This window comes from Ranitomeya imitator, chromosome 2 (assembly GCF_032444005.1).
Source record: "Ranitomeya imitator isolate aRanImi1 chromosome 2, aRanImi1.pri, whole genome shotgun sequence".
NCBI classification, from domain to species: domain Eukaryota; kingdom Metazoa; phylum Chordata; class Amphibia; order Anura; family Dendrobatidae; genus Ranitomeya; species Ranitomeya imitator.
Genome location: NC_091283.1, coordinates 806,779,626 through 806,806,945, shown reverse-complemented (window position 1 = coordinate 806,806,945; position 27,320 = coordinate 806,779,626). Strand labels below are relative to the sequence as shown.

At 41.9% G+C, this 27,320-nt stretch overlaps 1 protein-coding gene across 5 annotated transcripts in view; it reads right to left on the bottom strand.

The window, feature by feature from the left end:
• Window positions 1-14,712, bottom strand: part of LOC138665881 (heparan sulfate glucosamine 3-O-sulfotransferase 1-like) — a 205,307-nt gene extending 190,595 nt beyond the window's left edge. For 2 of the 5 annotated variants that reach the window (XM_069753824.1, XM_069753821.1), the window contains exon 1: window positions 14,151-14,552. The gene's annotated coding sequence lies outside the window, so the exon portion shown is untranslated. Of the gene's footprint in view, window positions 1-14,150 lie in introns of all 5 variants that reach the window. The other 3 variants (XM_069753823.1, XM_069753822.1, XM_069753820.1) reach the window with 3 other exon arrangements.
• Between the last annotated feature and the right edge of the window lie 12,608 nt (window positions 14,713-27,320).

Genomic DNA, 27,320 nt, shown 5'->3' with positions numbered 1-27,320 from the left:
TGAGTATGTGTTTTTTTTTTATTGCAGCAGCGGTGGCAGAGATTTCTATGGGGCACAATGAACGGTGCAGAGCACCGTATATGGCACAGCAATGGGGCACAATGAACGGTGCAAAGCACCGTATATGGCACAGCAATGGGGCACAATGAACGGTGCAGAGCACCGTATATGGCACAGCAATGGGGCACAATGAACGGTGCAAAGCACCGTATATGGCACAGCAATGGGGCACAATGAACGGTGCAGAGCACCGTATATGGCACAGCAATGGGGCACAATGAACGGTGCAGAGCACCGTATATGGCACAGCAATGGGGCACAATGAACGGTGCAGAGCACCGTATATGGCACAGCAATGGGGCACAATGAACGGTGCAGAGCACCGTATATGGGCACAGATATGGGGCACAATGAACGGTGCAGAGCACCGTATATGGCACAGCAATGGGGCACAATGAACGGTGCAGAGCACCGTATATGGCACAGCAATGGGGCACAATGAACGGTGCAAAGCACCGTATATGGCACAGCAATGGGGCACAATGAACGGTGCAGAGCACCGTATATGGGCACAGATATGGGGCACAATGAACGGTGCAGAGCACCGTATATGGCACAGCAATGGGGCACAATGAACGGAGCAGAGCACCGTATATGGGCACAGATATGGGGCACAATGAACGGTGCAGAGCACTGTATATGGCACAGCAAAGGGGCACAATGAACGGTGCAGAGCACTGTATATGGCACAGCAATGGGGCACAATGAACGGAGCAGAGCACCGTATATGGGCACAGATATGGGGCACAATGAACGGTGCAGAGCACTGTATATGGCACAGCAATGGGGCACAATGAACGGTGCAGAGCACCGTATATGGCACAGCAATGGGGCACAATGAACGGTGCAGAGCACTGTATATGGTACAGCAATGGGGCACAATGAACGGTGCAGAGCACTGTATATGGCACAGCAATGGGGCACAATGAACGGTGCAGAGCACCGTATATGGCACAGCTATGGGGCACAATGAACGGTGCAGAGCACTATATGGGGCACAGCTATGGGGAAATATGAACGGTGTAGAGCACTATATGGCACAGCTATGGGGAAATAATGATCTATTTTTATTTTTGAAATTCACCGGTAAATGCTGCATTCCCACCCTAGGCTTATACTCGAGTCAATAAGTTTTCCCAGTTTTTTGTGGCAAAATTAGGGGGGTCGGCTTATACTCGGGTCGGCTTATACTCGAGTATATACGGTATATGCTTTATTGAAAAGCTATAAATAAATCCAATCAAATAACATGTAAAACAACAGACGAGTTTCAGACACCATCTTTACTGATTGTATAAACATTATCTCATATCCATTGAATTGGGGAAACCTCATTGATAGCTGTGGGTACAAATGCTGGGATATCTAATGATCCCAAGTAGGTGGCACCAAACCAAGAATGGGATGAGATGTGCATGCTTGGCCTCTGCTATATTTACTGTCAGGGCACTGCTGGTAAGGCAGGGTTCGCATTGTGCCAATGGCAATGAGCTGATGGCATCCGTTACACAGCGGCACTAAGGCTACTGTATGTAATGGATGTGTTAGTGCACCCATTGACTGCCATTATGTAGCGCACTGCTAACGCATGTCATAATCGGCATGCGTTAGCGATGTGCCGTCATTCTGTGACGGACCCTCGGACGCGGTCTGCAGCATTTCCGGGTCCTTCACCGATAGCGTAGGTGGAGCATCTGTGCTATCACAATCGCATAACGCGATCTTTAAAAGGCACTAGCGTTGGTGCAGTCCGTTTAACGCATGCGTTGAACGGTCTGCATCAATGCAAAGTGAACCCAGCCTAATAGCCAAGCATTGTGCTCTGCCATCCCCGGCAGTCCCATAGATAAATGACTGGAGTGAAGGCAGAGCATGTGTATTTATACTCCATACATGACAGGCCTAGACAGAATCCAGTTTTCCGAGTTCTGGAGCCTCATTCTTGAGCTGAATCTTCACTGAAATAACGCAGCAAAAAGCAATGTGTGCACACAGCCTTTGGGTCATGTTTTGCAAGTTTAGCAGTGGAAGTAAAAAGGACATGAAAAGGGAAAAAATAAGTAAAACTTAGAAATTAGTTCCCCCTACTGATGTTACTTTTGCATGGACAAAAAAATGGACAGTTTTCATTAATTTTTCATCCATTTGTGTTATGAGGCCTTTTTACACCCTTTTCTCATATAGTTTTTAAAACTGAAGGTAGATACAAGTCCATCAAGTTTAATCTACAGAATAACCTAACATGTTGATCCAGATGAAGACAAAAACCCCATGTTGGCAGATGCTAATTGCCTCACATTAGTGAAAATTGATTCCTTTCTGACACTACAGACCACACATTATACTAGCTCCTCATAGAAACTAGTACACATATTAATTTTTTTTCAAGAAAGGCATCCTTTTTAGTGAACCATCACATAGAGATGAGCGAACTTGTTTGGAAAACGTTCGCCAATCTCACATTTGGCACGAACGTAGCACATTCGTGTTCGGTTTCTCGAGCATTTTTCCTTAAAGTCTGCAAAATTCGGTCACAGATTTGTAAATGATTGTGTTTCCACTAATGCTTTTGTTTTCACTTTGTCTAGGATAGTGCTGCTGTATGTTTTCGCTTATCAAAATCATTCATGAGTCGGAAAAAACGAAGTTGTGGTGGAAGGGGGAATAGGCTTGGTGTTCGACGTGTACGTGGGTTAGGTGTTAACCTCTTTCTGCCATTGGATGGAATAGTACGTCCAATGGCAGATCCCCTTGCTTTGATTCGGGCGTGGTTGGGGTGATGAGGGGCCTGCCTGCAGATATTGTCCTAGGAAATGATGTGGGAGAGCTACAATGTCGATTTGTGGGTGCAGGAAGCAGAGCTTAGGTCAAAGAGGATGTAAGATGGAGCTAAGTCTTCAACCCTAAAATTTTACAATACAATATAGAAGAGGCAGCCAACACCAAAATGCAGATGGATTGTCCAGACAGGTGGAACCATGAGTCAGGTCAGCCATGACTACGTGTACTTGACAAGCGACCTGTAGAGGTCACTAGTCCATACGCAAATTGAGGGGGAAGAGGTTGTAACAGCATGTTGATCCCCTGGCCTGTGTCCCTGGACTGCAATGTAATCAGGCTTGAATCAACAACCAGTGGGGGAAGTTTGTCTTTTTTCTCCTCAGCATAGGACTTATCCAACACAAGCTTGTAGCTTCTGGAAACTTCTTAAGTTAGCCACATAGTCAAAAGTAGGTGGGAGCCCTTCCCCATGGAGGGGTGGATCCCAAGACACAGAACAATAGACATGTTTTGGCCCAGGCAGTTGGGTGTTGATGGGCCAGGGGCTAGGATCTATTGCTGAGGCGAGATCCTGGTGCCCGTGTGTGGAGGGTTAAAAGCTGCCACATGGAATGGTGTTATGTTCCTCATTGGTTCGGTACTTTGAACTTATCCCAGGATTATTTCTGCCTTTTCCCCGGCATCGGATTACCGGGTGGCGCCCCCGGAACTGTTCCCCTCTTTGTGGGAATTCATTGTGGACTACTTACGGACGTTGCAGATTTACTTTCATTTGACTTCAGTTCCCTGTCCCAATAAACCTTGTTGGATTGTTTATCGGCCTGGTGTCTCTTCCTGCTCTGTCGCATACCCCGTCACAACATGTTGGGCCCATTTACTAGTTTTTACAATTTCTTGAAACTGGAAATTACATCTTTACATTAATCATTCACCAATTACTGACCTTTCATTAATCTTTGACAGCTCTTTAGCTTGCAGGCTGTTTGTTTTTTTGCTGCCATATTGTAAGCATAAGCCAGTTGTAAATTTAAAACAATACAATAAAAACATGGAGAAAATGCTACATTTTCACATTCCTGGCCATATGTAGCCTATTGCTTTTCCAATACAGTTTTCTATTTTAACAAGTGTGGGTAATGCATTTTGTCTCTTCAGAGAGGAAGATGCCTTGAACTCTAACGCCACCTATTGGAAGCAGTGATCCTAAAAGTCAATATAAACCATTTAACACGCCTTGTTAGATGAGTTAGGATAAATCCAAGCTAGAATCACAATTTTCAAACACTGTGTTTCGGGTTGTTGCCTCTCATCAGTGCAAAGTATGAGATCTGATTTGGCTAGGCAAGAGGCCATGACTGGGATCTAAGTGGTAAGGTTTCTCCTTGTGGAGAGTGACATGCCAGGTCTGACATGCCAGTATGAGAAGACTTAAATGCCATGCAATGGGAACATAAATATGCAAATTGTCTCTTTAGAGAAGTGGACGTGAACTCTGGTGCTGCCTTTTGGAAGTAGCAATCCTACAAGTAAATATCAACGCTTTAGGGAGACTTCAAATAGGACTTTGGCGTTAATCCTAACGATAATCACAATTTGCAGACACTGTTTCAGGGTATTGGGATTCTAGCTTGGTTTTATCCTAAGTCATAATGCAAGGCTCGCTAAAGGGTTGATATTGACTTGTAGGATCGCTACGTCCTTTCTGAAGAGACAATTTGCATTTCCCAGAGGAGCATACAAGCCGTTTAAGTCTCCTCACACTTGCATGCCAGACCTGGCTTACCACTCTCCACGAGGAGAACCCATACCCCTTAGAAACAAGCTTAGTAAAAATTTTGGGTAATCTGAACACATTTACATGTACTAACATCATTATAAAGAATATATTTTATGCTAAATCAAAATCTCCCTGATTGATCACTTTACTATTCTTAAATCTACAAGGCAAAGCCTAAAATAGCATGAAAATGTGTGAAATGTAAATACGTCTCTGCAAAGTAGAATGTCATGTAGCAGGAAATACATGGGAGAAAGATGACAACTGCATAATGTTACACTTATGAGTCGTTCTTGTAAAGTACATTCAAGGGTTTCTCACTAATTGCCTGAACTCTGCTTCAGTCCTTACCTCTCTGTACATTGCTTCTTTGTTATATTTATGTCTTTGTAATTTACATTCATAGAGCTGTGTGGGTCTTTGACATTATCTATTGTTGCCTTTAGTTTGTCATTTACAAGGTTTATGAACAGCGCAGATTAACATTAGAAATGAAGATCAAATCTTTTAAAATTCAAATCTGCCAGGTCTGGCATGTTTAACCCCTTAGTGACCGAGCCAAATTTTTGAAATCTGACCAGTGTCACTTTATGTGGTAATAACTCTGCAACGCTTCAACAAATCCCAGTGATTTTGAGACTGTTTTTTCGTGACACATTATACTTTATGATAATGGTAAATTTTGTTCAACATTTTTTGTGTTTATTTATAAAAAATATCACAAATTTGAGAAAAATGTTAAAAAATTAGCACTTTTCTAAATTTGAATGATTATCCCTTTAATCCAGATAGTCATACAACAGCAAACCATTAATAAATAACATTTCCCACATGTCTGCTTTACATCAGCACCATTTGTAAAATGTTATTTTATTTTGTTAGCATTTTAGGAGGTTTAAAAATGTAGCAGCAATTTTTCATTTTTTCAAAGAAATTTACAAAATTTATTTTTTTAGGGACTTATCCATGTTTGAAGTGATTTTAGGGGTCCCATATATTGGGAAACCCACAAACGTGATACCATTTTAAAAACAGCACCCCTAAACATATTGAAAACTGCTGTCAGGTAGTTTATTAACCCTTCAGGTGCTTTACAGGAATTAATGCAAAGTGGTATGACAGAAATGAAAATGTGTATTTTTACCACCTAAATGCCGCTAACTTCTAAACAGATTACTACAGCCGTCAGACTCTAAGGCCACTATCTGGTCATGAATTGCCATCGCAAACATCAGGACAACAAAATCATGATCTGAGGGCACCAACTGTGACAAAGAAGAAGCCCCCACACTCTGTTAACCATTTATAATGATGTAGTCACTATTGACAGCAGCATCTAAGGGGTTAAACAGATTTAGATGGTGCAAATACTGATCGTGGCTGGTACAGCAAGTTGTCAGCTATAGTGTACAACCGACAGATGCTGGATTGTCATCTGTATGGGGAGGCTATTCTCTTATATCTCAGGTCAGTTAAAAGACGTATTGGCGGTCATTAAGGGGTTAAAGAAATAAATTGATATGCGGCAACTATCAATTCGCAGGTACTCCAAATTACCTTAGAAAGATGTATGCAATATCTAGGAATATATGCAAACTTTTTCAATCTCTGACCTCTACCTATACAGGTGCTTCTCACAAAATTAGAATATCATCAAAAAGTTAATTTATTTCAGCTCTTCAATACAAAAAGTGGAACTCGTATATTATATAGAGACATTACACACAGAGTGATCTATTTCAAGCGTTTATTTCTGTTAATGTTGATGATTATGGCTTACAGCCAATGAAAAAACAAAAGTCATTATCTCAGTAAATTAGAATACTTTATAACACCAGCTTGAAAGAATGATTTTAAAATCCGAAATGTTGGCCTACTGGAATGTATGTTCAGTAAATGCACTCAGTGCTTGGTCGGGGCTCCTTTTCATCAATTACTGCATCAGTGCGGTGTGGCATGGAGGCGATCAGGTGTTATGGAAGCCCAGGTTACTTTGATTGCAGCCTTCAGCTCATCTGCATTGTGGGGTCTGGTGTCTCTCATCTTCCTCTTGACAAAACCTCATAGATTCTCTATGGGGTTAAGGTCAGGCAAGTTTGCTGCCAATCAAGATACGGTTGTTTTTAAACCAGGTATCGGTATTTTTGGCAGTGTGGACAGGTGCCAAGTCCTGCTGGAGAATGAAATTTCCATCTCTAAAAAGCCTGTCGGCAGAGGGAAGCATGAAGTGCTGTAAAATTTCCTGGTAAATGGCTGTGCTGACTTTGGTCTTGAAAAAACACAGTGGACCTACACCAGCAGATGACATGGCTCCCCAAACCATTACTGATTGTGGAAACTTCACACTAGACCTCCAGCAGCTTGGATTGTGGCCTCTCCACTCTTCCTCCAGACTCTGAGGACCTTGATTTCCAAAACTTACTTTCCTTGTGGAGTGTGTCATTGACTGCCTTCTGGACATCTATCAAGTCAGCAGTCTTCTCCATGATTGTGGAGCCTGCTGAAACAGGCTAAGGGACCTTTTTAAATTATTAGGAAGCCTTTGAAGGTGTTTTTTTGTTAATTATTCTAATTTACAGGGATAATGACTTTTGGGTTTTCATTGGCTGTAAGCCATAATCATCAACATTAATAGAAGTAAACACTTGAAATAGATCACTCTGTTGTGACTGAGATGATTGTTGTGCCATATATTCCAGAATGCCCTCCATTTCCTTCTCACTAACATGCTTGCCAGAGGCAAAATGAGGCCAATTGTGGCCAGTCTTTGATGCCAACTTATGCTCCATCTCATTGCTTTGGTTTTGGTTTTAGTCATACAATAGAAGTATAAGAATATTCCTCCTGTTAAACATATTGCTGACTATAATGCATTTGCCTCCCACCTCAGAAAAAGTTTTTTCTGAAGACTCAAATATGAAACTAATATTTACATCTAGAGAATTTGCAACTCTGGTTTCTTGAGTCGCATGCACTATATGTGGCGCTGTATGGGTCTTCATAGAGTGCCGCGTTTTTCTCTTTATGAAGCAATATTACCGATGGATATATTTCTTCATAGTACAACATGATGGAACATGCCACAAAATGTTTTTGTTTTATTTATAAAGGATCTTTTTATAAATTTAAAGGCATCGATTGTCAAGGTATTAGTTAGTATGCAGCCCTATTAAACTGTATGCATGAACCCAGCATACCAACCCTTCTTGTCCAAATCCCATAATAACAGTTTAAAGGGTTGTCCACCATCAGTGCCCTTTTTATGCCTCCTTAAATGGGACATTACAGTGGGGAAAATAAGTATATGATACACTGATGATTTTGCAAGTTTTCCCACCTACAAAGAATAAAGAGGTCTGTAATTTGTATCGTAGGTACACTTCACATGTGAGAGACAGAATATAAAATAAAAAAATAAATAACATTGTATGATTTCTAAATAATTAAATTGCATTTTATTGCATGAAATAAGTATTTGATCACCGACCAACCAGTCGGAATTCCGACTCTCGCAGACCTGTTAGTTTTTCACTCTGCACTCATTATCTGTATTTATTGCACCTGTTTGAATTCGTTACTGTATAAAAGACACCTGTCCACACACTCAATCACACTCCAACATCTCCACCATGGCCAAGACCTAAAAGCTGTCTAAGGACAACAGGGACAAAATTGTAGACCGGCACAAGGCTGGGATGGGCTACAGGACAATAGGCAAGCAACTTGGTGAGAAGGCTACAACTGTTGGCATAATTATTAGAAAATGGAAGAAACACAAGATGACTGTCAGTCTTCCTTGGTCTGGGGCTCCATGTACGATCTCGCCTCATGGGGTAAGGATGATTCTGAGAAAGGTCAAGAATCAGCCCAGAACTACATAGGAGGACTTGGTCCATGACCTGAAGAGAGCTGGGACCAGTCTCAAACATTACCGTTAGTAACACACTATGCCATCATGGATTAAAATCCTGCAGGGCACGGAAGGTCCCCGTGCTCATGCCAGCACATGTCCAGGCCTGTTTGAAGTTCATGAATGACCATCTGGATGATCCAGAGAAGGCATGGAAGAAGGTCATGTGGTCAGATGAGGCCAAAATTGAACTTTTTGGTATAAACTCAGCTTGCTGTGCTTGGAGGAAGAAGGAGGATGAGTACAACCCCAAGAACACTGTCCAATCCATGAAGCATGGTGGGGGAAAAGGCATACTTTGGGGGTGCTTTTCTGCAAAGAGGAAAGGACGAGTGAACCGTATTGAAAAGAGGCTGGACGGGGACAGGCATCGCAAGATTTTGGCCAACAACCTCCTTCCCTCAGTAAGAGCATTGAAGATGGGTCATAGCTAGGTCTTCCAGTATGACAATGAAGCACACAGGCAAGGCAACTAAAGAGTGGCTCCGTAAGAAGCATTTCAAAGTTCTGGAGTGGCTTAGCCAGTCTCTAGACCTGAACCCAATATAAAATCTTTGGAGGAAGCTGAAACTCAATGTTAGCCAGCGACAATGGTTTCTGTACCAAATATTAAGTTCTGTTTTTCTACTGTATCGAATACTTATTTCATGCAATAAAATGCAAATTATGTGCAAATCATACAATGTGATTCTCTGGATTTTAAGATTCTGTCTCTCACAGTTGAAGTGTACCTATAATAAAAATTACAGACGTCTCCATTCTTTATAGGTGGAAAAAACGTGCAAAATCGACAGTGTATCAAATACTTATTTTCCCCTCTGTATATAATTTTTGCAATTTGGATTAATCAAAATGTTAGCACGATTTACCTTCCACAGATTCAATGTTGCACTGCTTATTACTGACTGCTGAATGAATTAACTGATAACCCATCAGTGAGCTCACTTTGATTCTGTTGGGAGAGAACGTTTTATTTGTCTTTCTGTGTTGCTTTCAGTTGATTTATGAAGACGGTCAGACCACATCAAAGTTGAATGTTTCAGATAAAAAAAAACAGTTTGCAAAAGCCAAATCAATGCAAAATAATGAAATCAAATGGCAAAAAAATTGAGTTTTAGACCAGAAATACAATTTTTAGAAAAAAATAAAATAAAATAAGGAATTGCGATTTCAGCAATTTCCAATCAATTCCTGCTTAACTGTGAAAAAGTTGTTCTGAAAGTCCCATTGGCACTGGTATGGTTCACCCCAAATCCCATTTATCAGGTGAAGAGAATAAGTTAGTAAATAAAACTCCATAAATAGAGAAAACTCAAGGACTTCTAATATAATAATGTATGGCGTGCAATAATTGCTGCATAGCTTTCTGCTGATCATACAGTAAGGACATAATACAAATGGAGGTTTATTTTATTACCAGCTCAACAAATAATGCATATGGGGGAAGCAGACAAGCGGTATAATTCGTCCATTATGGTGAACTAGTTGGCGCTGCCATTTACTACCTTAATATACAACAGAAGCACTGATGGACAGACCTGCTTTTATTCCATAACACAACAGACAGACATTTCAATTTCATACTGTGGAGGAAAAATGTCTCTGCTCCACTTTATGATACATAATGAGGAAAGCTGCGAGGTTAGAGAAAGGAGCTTGTTTCACCACATTAAACAGAACGTGTCAAACTGGGCTTTTTTCTCCAGCGTTTCAGGTAGGACAGACCTAGGAGAGGCACATATAGCATCAAATGCTCCGGACTCGCTGCAGGGAATTAATGGAGCATATTCTGTGTGCTATGAACATGTGCATTAATGTCCCTGGTGCATACACGGTCTACCATGCTTATTATTGCCGATGGAAACCATTATTGCTTTTATGAAAGATGTAAGATCAGTCAAATGGGAAATGCATAAATATATATATGTATATATATATATATATATATATATATATATAATGCACTTCCCATTTCACTGATATATATATATTTATATATATATATATTTATATATACAGTGGGGCAAAAAAGTATTTAGTCAGTCAGCAAGAGTGCAAGTTCCACCACTTAAAAAGATGAGAGGCATCTGTAATTTATATCATAGGTAGACCTCAACTATGGGAGACAAACTGAGAAAAAAAATCCAGAAAATCACATTGTCTGTTTTTTTAACATTTTATTTGCATATTATGGTGGAAAATAAGTATTTGGTCAGAAACAAAATTTCATCTCAATACTTTGTAATATATCCTTTGTTGGCAATGACAGAGGTCAAACGTTTTCTGTAAGTCTTCACAAGGTTGCCACACACTATTGTTGGTATGTTGGCCCATTCCTCCATGCAGATCTCCTCTAGAGCAGTGATGTTTTTGGCTTTTCGCTTGGCAACACGGACTTTCAACTCCCTCCAAAGGTTTTCTATAGGGTTGAGATCTGGAGACTGGCTAGGCCACTCCAGGACCTTGAAATGCTTCTTACGAAGCCACTCCTTCGTTGCCCTGGCGGTGTGCTTTGGATCATTGTCATGTTGAAAGACCCAGCCACGTTTCATCTTCAATGCCCTTGCTGATGGAAGGAGGTTTGCACTCAAAATCTCACAATACATGGCCCCATTCATTCTTTCATGTACCCGGATCAGTCGTCCTGGCCCCTTTGCAGAGAAACAGCCCCAAAGCATGATGTTTCCACCACCATGCTTTACAGTAGGTATGGTGTTTGATGGATGCAACTCAGTATTCTTTTTCCTCCAAATACGACAAGTTGTGTTTCTACCAAACAGTTCCAGTTTGGTTTCATCAGACCATAGGACATTCTCCCAAAACTCCTCTGGATCATCCAAATGCTCTCTAGCAAACTTCAGACGGGCCCGGACATGTACTGGCTTAAGCAGTGGGACACGTCTGGCACTGCAGGATCTGAGTCCATGGTGGCGTAGTGTGTTACTTATGGTAGGCCTTGTTACATTGGTCCCAGCTCTCTGCAGTTCATTCACTAGGTCCCCCCGCGTGGTTCTGGGATTTTTGCTCACCGTTCTTGTGATCATTCTGACCCCACGGGGTGGGATTTTGCATGGAGCCCCAGATCGAGGGAGATTATCAGTGGTCTTGTATGTCCTCCATTTTCTAATTATTGCTCCCACTGTTGATTTCTTCACTCCAAGCTGGTTGGCTATTGCAGATTCAGTCTTCCCAGCCTGGTGCAGGGCTACAATTTTGTTTCTGGTGTCCTTTGACAGCTCTTTGGTCTTCACCATAGTGGAGTTTGGAGTCAGACTGTTTGAGGGTGTGCACAGGTGTCTTTTTATACTGATAACAAGTTTAAACAGGTGCCATTACTACAGGTAATGAGTGGAGGAAAGAGGAGACTCTTAAAGAAGAAGTTACAGGTCTGTGAGAGCCAGAAATTTTGATTGTTTGTTTCTGACCAAATGCTTATTTTCCACCATAATATGCAAAAAAAATGATAAAAAAACAGACAATGTGATTTTCTGGATTTTTTTTTCTTAGTTTGTCTCCCATAGTTGAGGTCTACCTATGATGTAAATTACAGACGCCTCTCATCTTTTTAAGTGGTGGAACTTGCACTATTGCTGACTGACTAAATACTTTTTTGCCCCACTGTATATATATTTATATATATATATATATATATATATATATATATATATATATATATATATCTTTATGGAAACAGCTCCACTCCCATGCACAGGTTGTGTCAGGTATTGCAGTCCATCTTCATTCATTGGGAGCTGACATGCAATACCAGAGTTGACCACTGGACAAGAGTGGAGCTATTTTAGGAGAGAAGGAAGATCCTTTTTCTAAATCTGGTCAACCCCTTTAAGAAGGAGGATGGGATCTGTAGATAAAGCCTATAAGCACATATCAAGAGAAGAGCGGTGTCTCTTTCATTCAGGACCCTATTGAATTTTTTAAAAAAAATTTGCAGGGTGAAGAGATCATACCCAGGGTGGACGTACATGCATATTTTTTTTTCATTGAAACAATTGTGGACCCATGACAGTAGATCATGTAAGATATATTTGATCATCTCTCCTTATGAAATATCAATTGTGAAGCTCGGCTCCCTGGTTTGGACAACACGTGGAGTAGATATATTGCTTAAGTTAAAAAAAAAAGTTGTGTGACATGACAAACACTTTGGGAAGTTCTGCACATATCGGTGCCGATAAACTTTCCATGCTGTATAGATTAGCTCCGCACTATACTATAAAACATAAAAGGAATTGTATATACAAAGTAGCAGGGATGGAGATTAAAAAAACAAAAAAAACAAGGCATCCTGAAAATGATATCCCTGATCCAAATACACAGAGGGAAGTTTTTTGTTTTTTTGTTTTTTAAGCTAGTTCTGTTAATATTTTTCCAATAGGAGGTGTAACTAAAATCCCACATATAAATTGGGCAAAGTTATTTTTAAGGACAAAAAAAATAAATACAATATATAACCGTCTTCTGTGATGTGTCACAGTTTATGCTGCGGAATATTACGTTGCATAGATGGGATACATTTTGCCATATTCCCCCCCCCCCTTTTTTTTTTTTAAATCTACATAGAAACAACAAGGTTTACACATAACCCCCCTTAAAAATAATAAAAAAGATATAATAAAAAAAAACCCACTATATTTTACATACATATCAAAGTCACAATGACAAAAGCATCTCTAGCTATAACTGTGTTTACAAAGAGTAAATATATACTTCATTTACTGTCTACAACAATTTGATCGCCGGTCCAAATCCAATTCTGATAATATCTGAATGGAGGTTGCATGTTGTCTCCCCACTTCCTACCATTAATATGTATGTGTTATGATATAGTGTGAGCCCAACTAGGGGAAGAAACTGCAGAAACTTCGATAACATATTAGCGTTTAAAAGTAAGAGTTCTGTAAAAAAAATTTACTGTCTAGTGCCCATAATATTGCACTCATCTTATCCCAGTGATGTGCCATCATTCCTATCACTGAACATCTGATCAGTGCTCTTAGCTGTAGATTTAATCTATTTTTACAGGTGCCCTAGAGTGAAGTTTACCAATGCCAGGTGCCCTGGATATTACACTATGAACATGTCGCTATGAGAACACTCTATAGCTTTTTGTATGCTGTACTATGCAATACTATAAAGATGTGACTGCAATGAGTAGAGGACCCTGGGGAGGGGGGATAAGATTCCGTAAACCTCATACAGTCCTACATAATAAGGCTGCCGTCACACTATCAGTATTTGGTCAGTATTTTACATCAGCATTTGTAGCCAAAACCAGGAGTGGGTGATAAATCCAGAAGTGGTGCATATGTTTCTATTATACTTTTCCTCTATTTGTTCCACTCCTGGTTTTGGCTTCCAAATACTGATGTAAAATACTGACCAAATACTGATGTAAAATACTGACCAAATACTGATGTAAAATACTGACCAAATACTGATGTAAAATACTGACCAAATACTGCTAGTGTGACGGCAGCCTAACAAGGAACAGACAACAATAAATATTGACATTAACTTTGCTAAGATAAATGTAAACAAAGAGACACAAGTGATGCAAAGTAGCCAGATCAGCCAGTAGGGCTGCCTAGGAGGGTACTGTACCTCTGATAGTGCCACGTAGAGGGAGCAGGGTTTGGATTTACAAAGTGCCACCAGCTTTTTTTTTCTTTTTTTTTCCCAGAAAGACAGCAAGATCAAGAGCTTTGACAAACTGTTGGGATTTCAGTCCCTGTCCTCTTCCACTGTGAAGCCTATGGCAGATTCCGCTCCACGGAAATGCATTACCAGCAGCCTTCTCATGACTTTTTAATCAGTCCAGATTTACAAAGAGAAAAGAAAATAGCAAGAGCTTGAATGGAATCATTGCAAAAAGGAAGCAGCAGCCAAGTCACTTCTTGCTTTCGCCACTGAATTCATCCTCTCCTCCTCTGCTCCTTGCAAGCAGCAGCAGCAGCAGCAGCAGCATGACACTCTGCACACTCAGCTCCTGGATTTTACCAGGGCAATAGAAGCTGTTAACCAGTTCAGCCGGAGTTGTGATGTATCGCAATGCCTGATTGGAGAAACCAGGACCTCCCTATTGGTCCATCGGCATTTTCTTATTGGTGACGAGATATTTAGCCGGCTTGTGAGCATGTCCTAGGTAGATGAAAAGTCTAGTAGTGCCTGCAGGTAGGAGCTATGTGCTGTTCAGGCTAGCCTGTGGTTTGGGGAGGGGGGTAGGATGCATCATTTATATCAGGCTGGCTTTATTAAAAATGTATTCTGCCAGAGAGAAAGGTGTGAAATGCTTGACTTTGATGGCAGATGTAGAACTGGTCATTTTAAGTGCAACATCTGCGGACAATTCTTGGCGTTCTATGTAAATAAAAACTATAAAATCGATGATCTTGCTTGTTTTTTGTGATTCACGCTTTCTCTTTTTAGTATCCCTATATTTTATTATACAGGAGAATAATAATAATAATCTTTATTTTTATATAGCGCTAACATATTCCGCAGCGCCTTACAGTTTGCACACATTATCATCACTGTCCCCGATTGGGCTCACAATCTAGAATTCCTATCAGTATGTCTTTGGAATGTGGGAGGAAACCAGAGTGCCCGGAGGAAACCCACGCAAACACGGAGAGAACATACAAACTCTTTGCAGATGTTGTCCTGGGTGGGATTAGAACGCTGCAAGGCTGTAGTGCTAACCACTGCGCCACCGTGGAGAAGGAGGTCAACAGGATCCACATGCAGCACCAAATGGGTAAAGCCAAATCAGAAGGCAGGTGGGTGCTCGCAAGACCGGCGAGCAGGAAAAATAGAGAGGATAGCGGCACAAAACTGATGAAAAAATGAAAAAAAAAACTTTATTCAGGCATAGCAAGCCATATTAAAAACATGAAAAGACTTACGCATTTCAGGTGCATGCAGCATGCAGCAGGGTTAGTCATAGGATATACAAATAAAATCACAGGCAGAATAAATATCAATGAACAACCAATCACAGATGACAAAGGATTAATTACATATGCACAAGGTGTAGATACAAAAAACACCGCAGCGAAGGAAAAAAAATAAACACATGTCAATAAATATAAAATAAATCATTTTTTTAGTTCACGCCCATCGGATATCTCGTGTCCAGCTTTAGAATCCAGGATGCCTCCCTTGAAGTCAATAGTTTCTGTTTGATGGCAGATGTAGAACTGGTCATTTCCAGTGCAACATCTGCGGACAATTCTTGGTGTCATATGTAAATAAAAACTATAATCGATGATCTTGCTTGTTTTTTTGTTTCACTCTTTATCTTTTAGTATCCGTATATTTTATTATTGGCTTTGTTCATATTTCCAACCAAGTTTTGATGTCCAATAACAAATTGTATTGTAGTAAAATCGATGTAAATACTTTTATGCCAAAAAGTATAATTTCTTTCTGGTTGGCCAATAAAGGTATCACTTTTGTCATCGTTGGGCGTAAAAGTATTATTATAATTGTTCATGGCTTGAAATATCTCACTGTTTTCTGCATGCCTTCACTATGCAGATCAATCAGCCTCAATGGTTGTCCTCCTTTATAATAATAATCATTTTATTTCTATAGCGCCAACATGTTCTGCAGCACTTTACAATTAAAGGGGGACATATAAAGACATCACAAAGTAACACATCGTTTAACTGTTACAGGAGGAGCGAGGGATCTGCTCGCAGCCCAAAATCTATAAAGGAATAGGAGGGACACTATAGGTGGAGAGTGCTGGTCATGAATAGTCCTGTCATCTTTTTAATAGAGCATCTGTCATCATTGTCGGCTGACACAAGGTGAGGTTTCAATACAAGAGACAGGATAGGACCGGTCCCGATTGGGTGCACCTTGTCGTGGTGGGAGGGCTTTTAAGCTTTTTTGATCAAAATAGTATTAACTGAGTACCCTATGTTATTTACATGTACTATTTACTTATTTATTTACTACAGGGTAAATGCTCATTTATTTTTTTTATTAGTTTTTGTCTTTGCGATGGCCACAGTGTGAACGTGTTCTAACACATATACCAACTTATGCTTCGGCTCATTTCTTTGGTTTTCCTTTATATTTTTAGTATTCACATCTAGTGATGAGCGAATATACTCGTTACTCGAGATTTCCCGAGTACGTTCGGGTGACTTCCGAGTATTTGTTAGTGTTCGGAGATTAAGTTTTCATCGCCGCAGCTGAATGATCTACAGCTATTAGCCAGGCTGAGTACATGTGGGGGTTGCCTGGTTGCTATGGAATCCTCACATGTACTTATGCTGGCTAACAGATGTAAATCATTCAGCTGCGGTGATGAAAAGTAAATCTCCGAGCACTAAAAAATACTCGGAGGACCCCCGAGCGTGCTCGGGAAATCTCGAGTAACGAGCATATTCTCTCATCACTATTCACATCTTTTTAAGGAAAGCTTTATTCATATTTCCAACCATTTTTTTAAAATTGCTAATGGCTAGAAATACCCTACTGTTTTATGCATGCATTTTCTAAGATCTATGAGCCTCAATGGTTGTACTTCTTTACATCTATGTTATTCTTCTCTGTAAACTACAGAATGTAGGATAGCAAGTAATAGGGGACAGATGACAGCAGGATCAGAATAGAAAGGGTTTAAAGGCAACCAGATAACCAGATAAGATAGAAAAGGCGAGCAGTATATATCAAACACTCATTGTGCCATTTCCAACAGGTATATTTTATTCTGAAAAACTGTGTGTATACTTACACATGTGTATACGTACCCCCCGAAGAAGCTGACAAGATACGTGTGTTGGGGTTAGCTGCATCCCCTCAGGTTGTATATTGGCATATCATGTATTGATTTGTTTGACATCTTTGTTTCTTCCATTTATATTATACTATAATTGAGTCTTATGCAGGGTTTTTTGTGACAGGCTTGGATTTAAACACCATAATGACCAATGACAGATATATCCGTCATTGGTCGCCTCCCCCTGTTTGGTGCGGGCTCCAGCAATGAGCCCGCACATTTTCCAGCACAAGACAGCTGATCTGATCAGCTATCATGTACCCCTAACAGACACGGGAGGTATCACGATCCTCCCGTGGCTATTATCACTTTAAATATCGCTGCCAAACGCTAACAGCGGCATTTAACACGCACTTCCGGCAATCACACTGGAAATCTGCCCATCGGTGACCCCCGTCATGTGATCACGGGTCACTGATGGGTTGACATGACAACCAGAGGTCTCCCGCAGACCTCTATGTTTGTCAATGTCAAATTGCTATGAGCGCCGCCCGTTGGAAGGGGCTCATAGCAAGTGAATAATTCTGCTACATACAGGCGATCTGATCATCGCCTGTATGTAGCAGAGGCAATCGGGTTATGGCTGCTCAGAGGAAGGAGAGTAGAATCGTGTTTTATTTTCTAATATAGCGGAGAACGGGGAACATAATATTAGGAAGGGGTCCAGGATGGAACACATGAACCCCTGGAAGGGACAATGAAGGGGAACAATAACCCCAGGAAGGGGCCATTATGGGGCACAATAACCCCAAGAAGTGGTCAAGATGGGGCACAGTACCCCAGGAAGGGGCCATGATGGTCCACAATAACCCCAGGAAAGGGGACCAAGTTGGGCACAATAATTCCAGGAAGGATGACCAGGATGGGGCACAATAACATGATGGGCCACAATAACACAATAACCCCAGGAAAGGACCAGGATGGAGCTCAATAACCCCAGAAAAGTGACCATAATGAGGCATAATAACCCCAGAAAGGGGCCAGAATGGGGCACAATAACCCCAGGAAGAGCCAGGAAGGGTCACAGTACCCCAAGAACGAGGACCAGAATGGGGCATAATAACCCCATGAAGGGGACTAGGATGAGGCACAATAACCACAGGAAGGGGCCAAGATGGGGCACAATGACCCCAGGATGGACCATATTACACCAGGATGGGACCCTTTCTTGGGGACTGGAAGCTTAATTAATACCTCATAGCTTCCTCTGCCACCCAGCATTTCATTATAAGACCATGACAATAAATTAGGGGGTGGGGGAAGACATCATGATTAGCGATCGGTGAACCCATACAGTAAAGTTTGGGGTCCGTACCGAACACTTAGTGTTTCGGCATGGACCCCAAACATGGACTTCTAGAGGAAGTCCGTGTTAATGTTCGGGTTCGGCAGCCCGAACATTGGGTGTTTCCCACAATGTCATCTGCATGACAGCGTGAAAAACACCGGTGGCTCTGATCAGTGGTAAGATCATTACCACCAGTCAGAGAGCTGTGGTTCCCATGCTGTCTGATATCGGCATGAGCCAGCAGCTGTAACCAGTGGTAAAAAGGTTTACGCCGGTCACAGGCGTCAGTTGATGAGAGAGTACTACTACCATCAGTCTACACCTGCTGTTGCTGATAAAAGCGAGAGCAGGCACCACTGATGGGAGTATTCATTAGCCAATGCCTGTGCTAACCAGCCAGGAAAAACTGACAGATGCTGGCTGCAACTCTCAGCTGTCAGCTTTATCATGACTGGTTATAAAGAATAGAGGGGTCTTGCACTATTATTTTTACTACACACAGAAAGAAGAGACCTGTCAATCACCTGCAGTAGTGCTGGAAAAAGCTGGGTGCGGAGGTGCAGGACTAGTCTCATTTCCAGCTGCTCGTAGTGCTTGCAGGGATCACATTGAGGTCGCCTCAGTGAACTGCGCTCGCAGCAGGTGACTGTGTACTGCTTTTCAGCATGAACGGTCACATCATGGCGCCATTCATGTTGAAAACCAGATATCGCAAAGATGGATTACGGCATGTGACAGTATGGCTTATCTGCACTTCGAACAGGTGAGGGATATGGTTGTTTATTGTTATTTTTTTTTGTTAATTTTTACAGAGGACATGGGCATTGGTGGATTAGGTGTAAGGAGAGTATTTTTGTTGTTTATTATTTTCAAGTATAACTTTCATTTTCTATTTTTAAATAAATGTGTAAAACATTGTATTGATTATTTAAAATAAAAAAACTTTATTCTTGCGACATGTTTATTTCCAAACGTACTATGGAGTAAGTAATAGGGACATCTTATAGATGCCTCTCCTTTACTAACCCCTGGGATTGATATCAGCTGACAATACATAGGTGACATTAACCCCAACCCTATTACACTACTTGCAACTGCCACAGTACATGTGGGAAGAGTGAGGTTAGATTTGGTGAATGTTATGAATGCGCCATTTTTGGGGCGGCTGAGGGTTGATGTTGGTAGCCTGGGGGGCAATATCTCTGAACCATTCCCAGGGTCCCAGCTGTCTGTTTAGCCTTTATCAGTTTGAATTTTAAGTGGGACCCTATGTAATTTTTTTCTGAGGTCCATTGTGAATTCACCAGTAAAGGCTAAGCAAATAGCTGTGAGCTGTTATTATCCCCTTCTCAACATGCGCAGTATGGCGGCACGATCACGTGGCCTCACGCTGAGCGCTGCGGCGATCGCATGCGGGTGTCAGCTGTATGTGACAGCTGACACCCCACCGCAATGCCCAAGATCAGTGCTAGCACCGATCACGGGCATTTAACCCCTCTGATGCTACTGTCAGTAGTGACCGTGACATAGAGGGCCCCCTCCCTGCGCGCTTCCATCAGGACAATGCGATGCAAACATGATGTCCTGATGGTCTCCATGGAGACCCCAGCTCCAAGATGGCCACCGGGTCCTGCAGGGCAGAGTGTCAAATCAGCGATCTGATGTAATATAGTAATATCCCATCCTTGGATAATGAAAAAAAAAGTGTAAAAATATATTTTTTTAAAAATCCCTAAATAAATTAAAAAAAAATATATTTTTCCAATAAATACATTTATTTATGTAAATAATAAAAAAAAGGAAACATATTTGGTATTGCTGCGTCCGTCATGACTCATGACCCATTCTATAAAAGTGTCCCACTAGTTAACCCCTTCAGTGAACACCATAAAAAAATGAAGCAAAAAAGAATGCTTTATCATCATACTGCCGAAAACAAACCGTACTCAGGAGATATTGTACAACAAATTTTATGAAGCAATTTCTCCTGTTACCCTTATGAAAATGCAAAATATGAAGCTTAACCCCTTCATGACCCAGCCTATTTTGATCTTAAAGACCTTGCCGTGTTTTGCAATTCTGACCAGTGTCCCTTTATGAGGTAATAACTCAGGAACGCTTCAACGGATCCTAGCGGTTCTAAGACTATTTTTTCGTGACATATTGGGCTTCATGTTAGTGGTAAATTTAGGTCAATAAATTATGCGTTTATTTGTGATAAAAACGGAAATTTGGCGAAAATTTTGAAAATTTCGCAATTTTCACATTCTGAATTTTTATTCTGTTAAACCAGAGAGTTATGTGACACAAAATAGTTAATAAATAACATTTCCCTCATGTTTACTTTACATCAGCACAATTTTGGAAACAAAATTTTTTTTTGCTAGGAAGTTATAAGTGTTAAAATTTGACCAGCGATTTCTCATTTTTACAACGAAATTTACAAAACCATTTTTTTAGGGACCACCTCACATTTGAAGTCAGTTTGAGGGGTCTATATGGCTGAAAATACCTAAAATTGACACCATTCTAAAAACTGCACCCCTCAAGGTACTCAAAACCACATTCCAGAAGTTTATTAACCCTTCAGGTGCTTCACAGCAGCAGAAGCAACATGGAAGGAAAAAATGAACATTTAACTTTTTAGTCACAAAAATTATCTTTTAGCAACAATTTTTTTATTTTCTCAATGGTAAAAGGAGAAACTGAACCACGTACGTTGTTGTGCAATTTGTCCTGAGTACGCTGATAACTCATATGTGGGGGTAAACCACTGTTTGGGCGCACGGCAGGGCTTGGAAGGGAAGGAGCGCCATTTGACTTTTTGAATCAAAAATTGGCTCCACTCTTTAGCGGACACCATGTCACGTTTGGAGAGCCCCCGTGTGCCTAAAAATTGGAGCTCCCCCACAAGTGACCCCATTTTGGAAACTAGACGCCCCAAGGAACTTATCTAGATGCATAGTGAGCACTTTGAACCCCCAGGTGCTTCACAAATTGATCCGTAAAAATGAAAAAGTACTTTTTTTTTCACAAAAAAATTCTTTTAGCCTCAATTTTTTCATTTTCACATGGGCAACAGGATAAAATGGATCCTAAAATTTGTTGGGCAATTTCTCCTGAGTACACTGATACCTCATATGTGGGGGTAAACCACTGTTTGGGCGCACGGCAGGGCTTGGAAGGGAAGGAGCGCCATTTGACTTTTTGAATGAAAAATTATCTCCATCGTTAGCGGACACCATGTCGCGTTTGGAAAGCTCCTGTGTGCCTAAACATTGGCGCTCCCCCACAAGTGACCCCATTTTGGAAACTAGACCCCCCAAGGAACTTATTTAGATGCCTAGTGAGCACTTTAAACCCTCAGGTGCTTCACAAATTGATCTGTAAAAATGAAAAAGTACTTTTTTTTCACAAAAAAATTCTTTTCGCCTCAATTTTTTCATTATCACATGGGCAATAGGATAAAATGGATCATAAAATTTGTTGGGCAATTTCTCCCGAGTACGCCGATACCTCATATGTGGGGGTAAACCACTGTTTGGGCACACGGCAGGGCTCGGAAGGGAAGGCGCGCCTTTTGACTTTTTGAATGGAAAATTAGCTCCAATTGTTAGCGGACACCATGTCGCGTTTGGAGAGCCCCTGTGTGCCTAAACATTGGAGCTCCCCCACAAGTGACCCCATTTTGGAAACTAGACCCCCCAAGGAACTTATCTAGATGCATATTGAGCACTTTAAACCCCCAGGTGCTTCACAGAAGTTTATAACGCAGAGCCATGAAAATAAAAAATAATTTTTCTTTCCTCAAAAATGATTTTTTAGCCTGGAATTTCCTATTTTGCCAAGGGTAATAGGAGAAATTGGACCCCAAATGTTGTTGTCCAGTTTGTCCTGAGTACGCTGATACCCCATATGTGGGGGTAAACCACTGTTTGGGCGCACGGCAGGGCTCGGAAGGGAAGGCACGCCATTTGGCTTTTTAAATGGAAAATTAGCTCCAATCATTAGCGGACACCATGTCACGTTTGGAGAGCCCCTGTGTGCCTAAACATTGGAGATCCCCCAGAAATGACCCCATTTTGGAAACTAGTCCACCAAAGGAACTAATCTAGATGTGTGGTGAGGACTTTGAACCCCCAAGTGCTTCACAGAAGTTTATAACGCAGAGCCATGAAAATAAAAAATAAAAAATATTTTCTCAAAAATGATCTTTTAGCCTGCAATTATTTATTTTCCCAAGGGTATCAGGAGAAATTTGACCCCAAAATTTGTTGTCCAGTTTCTCCTGAGTACGCTGATACCCCATATGTGGGGGTAAACCACTGTTTGGGCACATGCCGGGGCTCGGAAGTGAAGTAGTGACGTTTTGAAATGCAGACTTTGATTGAATGCTCTGTGGGCATCACGTTGCGTTTGCAGAGCCCCTGATGTGGCTTAACAGTAGAAACCCCCCACAAATGACCCCATTTTGGAAACTAGACCCCGAAAGGAACTTATCTAGATGTGTGGTGAGCACTTTGAACCCCCAAGTGCTTCACAGAAGTTTATAATGCAGAGCCATGAAAATAATAAATACGTTTTCTTTCCTCAAAAATAATTATTTAGCCCAGAATTTTTTAATTTTCCCAAGGGTAGCAGGAGAAACTTGACCCCAATATTTGTTGTCCAGTTTCTCCTGAGTACGGTGGTACCCCATATGTGGGGGTAAACTACTGTTTGGGCACATGCCGGGGCTCGGAATTGAAGTAGTGACGTTTTGAAATGCAGACTTTGATGGAATGCTCTGCGGGCGTCACGTTGCGTTTGCAGAGCCCCTGATGTGGCTAAACAGTAGAAACCCCCCACAAGTGACCCCATTTTGGAAACTAGACCCCGAAAGGAACTTATCTAGATTTGTGGTGAGCACTTTGAACCCCCAAGTGCTTCATAGAAGTATATAATGCAGAGCCGTGAAAATAATAAATACGTTTTCTTTCCTCAAAAATAATTATTTAGCCCAGAATTTTTTATTTTCCCAAGGGTTACAGGAGAAATTGGACTCCAAAAGTTGTTGTTCAGTTTCTCCTGAATACGCTGATACCCCATGTGTGGAGGTAAACCACTGTTTGGGCACACGTCGGGGCTCAGAAGGGAAGTAGTGACTTTTGAAATGCAGACTTTGATGGAATGGTCTGCGGGCGTCACGTTGCGTTTGCAGAGCCCCTGGTGTGCATAAACAGTAGAAACCCCCCACAAGTGACCCCATTTTAGAAACTAGACCCCCCAAGGAACTTATCTAGATATGTGGTGAGCACTTTGAACCCCCAAGTGCTTCACAGACGTTTATAACGTAGAGCCGTGAAAATAATAAATCATTTTTCTTTCCTCAAAATTGATGTTTTAGCAAGCATTTTTTTATTTTCACAAGGGTAACAGGAGAAATTGGACCCCAGTAATTGTTGCGCAGTTTATCCTGAGTATGCTGGTACCCCATATGTGGGGGTAAACCACTGTTTGGGCACACGTCAGGGCACGGAATTGAGGGAGCACCATTTGACTTTTTGAATACGAGATTGGCTGGAATCAATGGTGGCGCCATGTTGCGTTTGGAGACCCCTGATGTGCCTAAACAGTGGTAACCCCTCAATTCTACCTCCAACACTAACCCCAACACACCCCTAACCCTAATCCCAACTGTAGCCATAACCCTAATCACAACCCTAACCCCAACACACCCCTAACCACAACCCTAACCCCAACACACCCCTAACCCTAACCACAACCCTAATTCCAACCCTAACCCTAACCACAACCCTAATTCCAACTGTAGCCATAACCCTAATCACAGCCCTAACCCTAACCCTAACCCCAACACATCCCTAACCCTAATCCCAACTGTAGCCATAACCCTAATCACAGCCCTAACCCTAACCCTAACCCCAACACATCCCTAACCCTAATCCCAACTGTAGCCATAACCCTAATCACAACCCTAACCACAACACACCCCTAACCACAACCCTAATTCCAACCCTAACCCTAAGGTTATGTGCCCACGTTGCGGATTCGTGTGAGATTTTTCAGCATCATTTTTTAAAAATCCGCAGGTAAAAGGCACTGCGTTTTACCTGCGGATTTTCCGCAGATTTCCAGTGTTTTTTGTGCGGATTTCACCTGCGGATTCCTATTGAGGAACAGGTGTAAAACGCTGCGGAATCCGCACAAAGAATTGACATGCTGCGGAAAATACAACGCAGCGTTTCCGCGCGGTATTTTCCGCACCATGGGCACAGCGGATTTGGTTTCCATATGTTTACATGGTACTGTAAATCTGATGGAACACTGCTGCGAATCCGCAGCGGCCAATCCACTGCGGATCCGCAGCCAAATCCGCACCGTGTGCACATGGCCCAATTCTAAAGGTATGTGCACACGCTGCGGAAAACGCTGCGGATCCGCAGCAGTTTCCCATGAGTTTACAGTTCAATGTAAACCTATGGTAAACAAAAATCGCTGTACACATGCTGCAGAAAAACTGCACGGAAACGCAGCGGTTTACATTCCGCAGCATGTCACTTCTTTGTGCGGATTCCGCAGCGGTTTTACAACTGCTCAAATAGAAAATCGCAGTTGTAAAACCGCAGTGAAATGCGCAGAAAAAACGCGGTAAATCCGCCATAAATCCACAGCGGTTTAGCACTGCGGATTTATCAAATCCGCAGCGGAAAAATCCGCAGAGGACCAGAATACGTGTGCACATACCGAAACCCTAACCCTACCCCTACCCCTAGCCCTAGCCCTAACCCTAACCCTACCCCTACCCCTAACCCTACCCCTAACCCTAACCCTAGCCCTAACCCTAACCCTAGCCCTAACCCTAACCCTAACCCTACCCCTAACCCTACCCCTAACCCTACCCCTAACCCTATTCTAACATTAGTGGGGAAAAAAAAATTCTTTATTTTTTTTATTGTCCCTACCTATGGGGGTGACAAAGGGGGGGGGTCATTTATTATTTTTTTTATTTTGATCACTGAGATAGGTTATATCTCAGTGATCAAAATGCACTTTGGAACGAATCTGCCGGCCGGCAGATTCGGCGGGCGCACTGCGCATGCGCCCGCCATTTTGGAAGATGGCGGCGCCCGGGGAGAAGACAGACGGACCCCGGCAGGATCGGTAAGTATGATAGGGTGGGGGGGAGCACGGGGGGGGGATCGGAGCATTAGGGGGGGGAATCGGAGCGCGGGAGGGGTGGAACGGAGCACAGGGGGGTAGAACGGAGCACGAGGGGGTGGAACGGAGCACGGGGGGGTGGAACGGAGTGCAGGGGGGGTGATCGGAGCACGGGGGGGTGATTGAAGCACGGGGGAGCAGACAAGAGCACGGGGGGGAGCGGAGCACAGGACAGAGGGGAGCCGGAGCAGTGTACCGGCCAGATCGGGGGGCTGGGGGGGCGATCGGTGGGGTGGGGTGGGGGCACATTAGTATTTCCAGCCATGGCCGATGATATTGCAGCATAGGCCATGGCTGGATTGTAATATTTCACCCGTTATAATAGGTGAAATATTACAAATCGCTCTGATTGGCAGTTTCACTTTCAACAGCCAATCAGAGCGATCGTAGCCACGAGGGGGTTAAGCCACCCCCCCGGGCTAAACTACCCTTTCACCCGATCTGCAGGGACGCGATCTTTCCATGACGCCACATAGGCGTCATGGGTCGGATTGGCACCGACTTTCATGACGCCTACGTGGCGTCAAAGGTCGGGAAGTGGTTAAAAGATTTTTCTGGGAAAAATTAGATTTTATTTATTTTCACAGCTTAACGTTATAAACTTCTGTGAAGCATCTGTGGGTTCGAGGTGCTCAATACGCATCTAGATAAGTTCCTTGGGGGGTCTAGTTTCCAAAATTATGTCACTTGTGTGGGGTTTCCACTGTTTAGGCACATCAGGGGCTCTCCAAATGCGACATGGCAACCGCTAATTATTCCAGCATATTTTACATTCAAAAAGTCAAATGGCGCTCCTTCCCTTTCAAGCTCTGCCGTGCACCCAAATAGTTGTTTTCCTCCACCTCCATCGGCATACTCAGAAGAAATTGCACAACAAACTATGGTCCATTTTCTCCTATTACTCTTGCAAAAGTAAAAAAAATAAGTCTAAAGGAAAATTTTTGTGAAAGAAAAGTAAATGTTTATTTTTTCTTCCACATTCCATAAATTCATGTGAAGCACCAGAAGGGTTAATAAACTTCTTGAATGTTGTTTTGAGCACCTTCAGATTTGCAGTTTTAGAATGGTGTCACTTTTGGGTATTTTTTGTCATATAGACCCCTCAAAGTCACTTCAAACGTGAGGTGGTCCCTAAAAAAAATTATTTTGTAAATTTTGTTGTAAAAATGAGAAATCACTGATCAGCTTTTAACCCTTATAACTTCCTAACAAAAAAAAACTACGTTTCCAAAATGGTGCTGATGTAAAGTAGACATGTGTGAAATGTGATTTATTAACTATTTTGTGCGATATGACTCTCTGATTTAAGGGCATAGAAATAAAATTTTGATAATTACGAAATTTTCTAAATTTTTGCCAAATTTCCATCTTTTTCACAAATAAACGCAAGTCATATCAAATAAATTTTACCACTGTCACAAAGTACAATATGCCACGAGAAAAAAATCTCAAAATCATCAGGATCTGTTGAAGC